Below are 6840 nucleotides of genomic sequence, written 5' to 3'. Positions count from 1 at the left end.
GTCCTGGTCCTGGTTCTCCCGGGCCCCCCTTCCCTCCAACGACAGCAGAAACTCATCATTCACGTGAGTTAAATCTTCGTTTAGATCCGGGAACAAAAGCTGAAGTTTGGTTCAAAGTGTCCCCTGTGGACTAAAGTGGTAGTGTTGGTTCTAGCGTCCCCTGTGGACTAAAGTGGTAGTGTTGGTTCTGGTGCCCCCTGTGGACTAAAGTGGTAGTGTTGGTTCTGGTGCCCCCTGTGGACTAAAGTGGTAGTGTTGGTTCTGGTGCCCCCTGTGGACTAAAGTGGTAGTGTTGGTTCTAGCGTCCCCTGTGGACTAAAGTGGTAGTGTTGGTTCTAGCGTCCCCTGTGGACTAAAGTGGTAGTGTTGGTTCTGGTGCCCCCTGTGGACTAAAGTGGTAGTGTTGGTTCTAGCGTCCCCTGTGGACTAAAGTGGTAGTGTTGGTTCTAGCGTCCCCTGTGGACTAAAGTGGTAGTGTTGGTTCTAGCGTCCCCTGTGGACTAAAGTGGTAGTGTTGGTTCTAGCGTCCCCTGTGGACTAAAGTGGTAGTGTCCCTGGTAGAACTGAGGACTCTGGGAGTCTCACCTTGAGCAGCGGTGAGTGTGCTGAATAAGAATCACCAGAAAAAGCCCCCCAGGACCTCAAGAGGCCCGAGTACTCCACAGAGAGGAGTACAGTCAGAACACACGTGGTACTAATACACAAGTACACGTTTCAGGTGTTCTTCTCTTCAGTGCGTGGACAACAGAGCCTGAGATCCGCTGAGGGAGGTTTGAATCTGAAGGAACAGGAAGCTCGGATTTAAACGGGAAACAGCTTCCTGTGTCAAGAGTTTCACAATAAAAGCAAAGCTCTCCCAATATTCATGGTATCGTTTCATTATTTGGGGGTGAAAACTATTTCAAATGTAAATAAAACGATGATATAAATGATATACATTTTACAGTTTTTTATGTTAAAATTATTTTGAAAAAGAAGCCGATTTATAAGTTGTGTCTCATGGGGGGTTCAGGGACCACTGAATTCTCAGGACTGAGAACCCTCGAGCATGTGGATCAAACGGGCAGATAAATGCACTTTAAATATAGATAACTTTGGTCTTTGCTGTGTTTGAAAAACGCTATTAAAATTAATATTCTGTATGGGGTGAGAAAAATGTACTTATGTATTTGCAGATTTTAACCCCCACGTGCAATAAATTCCAGCAACGGCGTCTTAACCATCAGCTTCAGCTCCTCCCACAGAAGCTCCAGCTCCTCCCACAGAAGCTCCAGCTCCTCCCACTGAAGCTCCAGCTCCTCCCTCAGAAGCTCCAGCTCCTCCCCCAGAAGCTCCAGCTCCTCCCACTGAAGCTCCAGCTCCTCCCCCAGAAGCTCCAGCTCCTCCCACTGAAGCTCCAGCTCCTCCCACTGAAGCTCCAGCTCCTCCCCCAGAAGCTCCAGCTCCTCCCTCAGAAGCTCCAGCTCCTCCCACTGAAGCTCCAGCTCCTCCCACTGAAGCTCCAGCTCCTCCCACAGAAGCTCCAGCTCCTCCCACAGAAGCTCCAGCTCCTCCCTCAGAAGCTCCAGCTCCTCCCACTGAAGCTCCAGCTCCTCCCTCAGAAGCTCCAGCTCCTCCCACTGAAGCTCCAGCTCCTCCCACAGAAGCTCCAGCTCCTCCCACTGAAGCTCCAGCTCCTCCCACAGAAGCTCCAGCTCCTCCCTCAGAAGCTCCAGCTCCTCCCACTGAAGCTCCAGCTCCTCCCTCAGAAGCTCCAGCTCCTCCCACTGAAGCTCCAGCTCCTCCCACAGAAGCTCCAGCTCCTCCCACTGAAGCTCCAGCTCCTCCCACAGAAGCTCCAGCTCCTCCCACTGAAGCTCCAGCTCCTCCCACAGAAGCTCCAGCTCCTCCCACTGAAGCTCCAGCTCCTCCCACAGAAGCTCCAGCTCCTCCCACTGAAGCTCCAGCTCCTCCCACAGAAGCTCCAGCTCAGGCTGGTTTCCACCTCAGCTCGACCATATTCCATCCGCCCGTTCGCTGCTCGTTGGGTTTCTGTTCCTCATCAGCAGCGACAGAAAGATCAATAACAACACAGTTATTGTTAACTGGACATTATTTCCGCGGGCCCTAATGAATGTCTCAACGTTTTATTTTGTAATTCTTTGCAGAGCACAGCTGTCGCTCAGAGGGACGAGGGCCAGACGCTGAGTTCATAGTGCAAGAGCCATAAGCAGATTAAAATGACATAACCACGTCAGGGCGCTCAGAAGAGGCTCTAGAGGAAGAGAAGCAGGCAAGAAATACATATCTATAAACCTATTGCCGAGATGCCCTGTGACACTCCAGACCTATTGACGGTGTGTTCAGGTCCTTTACTTCAGTAAAAGTACTAATACCACACGTTAAAATACTACTAAAATACTTACTACTGTAAGTATTATCATCAAAATTTACTGAAGTAAAATGGTAGTTGAAGTAAAAGTATTGTTCAGCGCATCATATTCTATAAGATCATCACTAAAAAAGAACAACAGCATTTTACATCTGATCCAAGAGTATTAATATATCATCAATAACTATTTTCTACAAAAAAGATATAAAAGTTTCTACCTGACCAGAAAATGAAGCCTCTTTCCCTCTTTGTGTTTATGTACCTGAGATGTAGTACAAAGTAGAGGAGTCGCCCCCTGGTGGTCAGGAGAGAGAATGCAGCTTCAACACATGAAGCATAGACTTCTATACAACCAGAGGAGTCGCCCCCTGGTGGTCAGGAGAGAGAATGCAGCTTTAACACATGAAGCATAGACTTCTATACAACCAGAGGAGTCGCCCCCTGGTGGTCAGGAGAGAGAATGCAGCTTTAACACATGAAACATAGACTTCTATACAACCAGAGGAGTCGCCCCCTGGTGGTCAAGAGAGAGAATGCAGCTTTAACACATGAAGCATAGACTTCTATACAACCTGAGGAGTCGCCCCCTGGTGGTCAGGAGAGAGAATGCAGCTTTAACACATGAAGCGTAGACTTCTATACAACCAGAGGAGTCTCCCCCTGGTGGTCAGGAGAGAGAATGCAGCTTTAACACATGAAGCGTAGACTTCTATACAACCAGAGGAGTCGCCCCCTGGTGGTCAGTAGAGAGAATGCAGCTTTAACACATGAAGCGTAGACTTCTATACAACCAGAGAAGTCGCCCCCTGGTGGTCAGGAGAGAGAATGCAGCTTCAACACATGAAGCATAGACTTCTATACAACCAGAGGAGTCGCCCCCTGGTGGTCAGTAGAGAGAATGCAGCTGTAACACATGAAGCATAGACTTCTATACAACCAGAGGAGTCGCCCCCTGGTGGTCAGGAGAGAGAATGCAGCTGTTACACAATGAGCCACCAAATGGTCGTAACAAGTTGATTCACATCCACAACCAGGACCAACATGTGTCCACACGGAGGATCAAGTGTCATGTCAGCTGGTGTTGGCCACATTTTAATGCTGATGAAATATCCGAAAAGACGGCGAAGGGCGAAGGCGCCAGAAAAATGCGTTATCATAATTGCATTAACTGTTTTGTGGCAAACTGTAAAAAACACTTTTATCAAATGATACACTTTCTTACTTTTGTGCAACCAAACAGCAGGAAATCCACCGGCAACCGTACGGATATTTAATATGTGAGTGAAAGCTGTATTGACCGGCGTGGTCAATACTCGGCTTGAGGAGCGCTGCTGACAGAAGGAGACTCCTGGGGCTCCTCAATACTAACAGTGGAGCACGAGGGTCACAAACCCACTCAATAGCAGGTTAAAGGGTTAAAAACTATGGTTATGGTGCTTCTTAATTTGGGCTTGAATGGGTCAACGTGTCTCAGCGATGTAAGAAAAGATGCTTTCAGCAACAACAACACATTTAATTAATAAATCAAAGGAATATTACACTGCCTTAGATCTTCAAGCACATCACAAGATGTCAGAGTTACAGAACTCTCTAATAACCAGATGACGAGCAAAGCAGACAGATTGGGGACGAGGTTGTAGATAATAGAGATGGAACGCACGTCTAACATTCACCATCCCAGAGTAAATAAAGTGATCAGGAGAACATGTGATCAGGAGAACATGTGACCAGGAGAACATGTGACCAGTAGAACATGTGATCACGTGATCAGGAGAACATGTGATCATGTGATCAGGAGACCATGTGACCAGTAGAACATGTGATCAGGAGAACATGTGATCATGTGATCAGGAGACCATGTGACCAGGAGAACATGTGATCAGTAGAACATGTGATCAGTAAAACATGTGACCAGTAGAACATGTGATCATGTGATCAGGAGACCATGTGACCAGGAGAACATGTGATCAGTAGAACATGTGACCAGTAGAACATGTGATCATGTGATCAGGAGACCATGTGACCAGGAGAACATGTGATCAGTAGAACATGTGATCATGTGATCAGGAGACCAAGTGACCAGGAGAACATGTGATCAGTAGAACATGTGATCAGTAGAACATGTGATCATGTGATCAGGAGACCAAGTGACCAGGAGAACATGTGATCAGTAGAACATGTGATCATGTGATCAGTAGAACATGTGATCAGTAAAACCTGTGATCAGTAGAACATGTGATCAGTAAAACCTGTGATCAGTAGAACATGTGATCATGTGATCAGTAGAACATGTGATCAGTAAACAATCAGTGAAGACCAGCTGCTGTCTCTCTCCCCCCCCCCCCCCTCTCTCCCCCCCCTAATCCGTCCCCTTCAGCCTTCATCCGGTGATCAATGGTCACCTATGGGCCGAGGGGTATTGATGGTGGTGGAAGCGATCAATACATTGATCACTTTAGTCCCTTCTATCTTTAAGACGCACTACTTTAGTCGATTCAGGGTTTTTAGCATTTCATGGCAGATGTTTTTTAAATAATAGCTCTTATTAAACTTGCAAAACAGGCTGGATGAACAGAATCTCTGCAGGTCACGAGGCTTCATCAGAATATTAATGCCTCTCTGCTGCTTCTGTGATGCGCCAAGCGACTTAAAGGATGAGTGTGGTCATCTATATGCTTATGTCAATAAGTCCCCCTTGGCATTTAATACTGTGTAGCACCGTAAGGTTATTGGCCTCTTAAAGGGACAGGTACGTGCATTGTTACCTCCAGTACCGCTGTGGACGTATTTCAGGAAATAAAATCCTGATGAAATCACCCAAATCTTCCATAAAGCACAGACACGCCTTTCCTTAAGCCCCGCCTCCCGGAGGAAGGGAAATAACTCTGCTCTTAATGCATTTAGCTTTTAGTGCACAATGATTTAACTAACCAATCAAAGTATTGATGATTTACTCGCGGCCGCACGGTGACTTTATCTCGCCCATGTCAGGATCTCTGGCTGATGATTCATAACCATAATACACGTGTTGGCACGCGGCGTTGCCAGATTTGAACTCGTTCATTGTGCTGCATTCCTGCTCACGGTGTTTCATGTTGTTCCCTTCTCCTGCTCCACATGCACAACATCTCCACCCGGAGAACCTCGGAGCCTCGGAGGGAGACTGAGGCCTGCAGGTGGTGTAACGCGTGCACGGCGCCATCCTTTAGTTTAACGTGCACAATCAATGGATCTGCTTCTTCTGGAACAACGTTTGTGTCTGAGAAAGGAAACGCTCAGCGGATGTGGGCGTGGCCGACGCGGAGACAGGTGTCTCCTCGGGGGTGAGAGGTGAGCCGCGTATTGAGAGGACCTGGAGGCGGAGCGGCCGCCATCGCGCCGCCAGGGTTCCCACGGGAACCGAGGAACCGACACAAAGCGCTTGTCAGCAGTCGGAGGAACACTGTTGGGTCTTTGTTCCCCGTTGCATTGCAGAAGGAGACTCAGTGGGAGAACCGGAGCTAAGGAAATAGCCATGAAGAAACACCTGTCACTCAAACCTGTAACTCGCTCCACGTGTTACACCTCGAGGCTCTGAGGTCCTGGACTATAATTATGATTATATTCAGGCTTTCGATAGAGGACCAGGAATAAACTGAGGTCTATAGAGGACCAGGACTAAACTGAGGTCTATAGAGGACCAGGAATAAACTGAGGTCTATAGAGGACCAGGACTAAACTGAGGTCTATAGAGGACCAGGACTAAACTGAGGTATATAAAGGACCAGGACTAAACTGAGGTCTATAGAGGACCAGGACTAAACTGAGGTCTATAAAGGACCAGGACTAAACTGAGGTATATAAAGGACCAGGACTAAACTGAGGTCTATAGAGGACCAGGACTAAACTGAGGTCTATAGAGGACCAGGACTAAACTTAGGGTTATAGAGGACCAGGACTAAACTGAGGGTTATAGAGGACCAGGACTAAACTGAGGTCTATAGAGGACCAGGACTAAACTGAGGGTTATAGAGGACCAGGACTAAACTGAGGGTTATAGAGGACCAGGACTAAACTGAGGTCTATAGAGGACCAAGACTAAACTGAGGTATATAGAGGACCAGGACTACACTTATGGTTATAGAGGACCAGGACTAAACTGAGGGTTATAGAGGACCAGGACTAAACTGAGGTCTATAGAGGACCAGGACTAAACTGAGGGTTATAGAGGACCAGGACTAAACTGAGGGTTATAGAGGACCAGGACTAAACTGAGGTCTATAGAGGACCAGGACTAAACTGAGGTCTATAGAGGACCAGGACTAAACTGAGGGTTATAGAGGACCAGGACTAAACTGAGGTCTATAGAGGACCAGGACTAAACTGAGGGTTATAGAGGACCAGGACTAAACTGAGGGTTATAGAGGACCAGGACTAAACTGAGGTCTATAGAGAACCAGGACTAAACTGAGGGTTATAGAGGACCAGGA

This window comes from Cyclopterus lumpus, chromosome 3, assembly GCF_009769545.1.
Source record: "Cyclopterus lumpus isolate fCycLum1 chromosome 3, fCycLum1.pri, whole genome shotgun sequence".
Taxonomy (NCBI): Eukaryota; Metazoa; Chordata; class Actinopteri; order Perciformes; family Cyclopteridae; genus Cyclopterus; species Cyclopterus lumpus.
Note: the sequence above shows the minus strand (reverse complement) of the source record.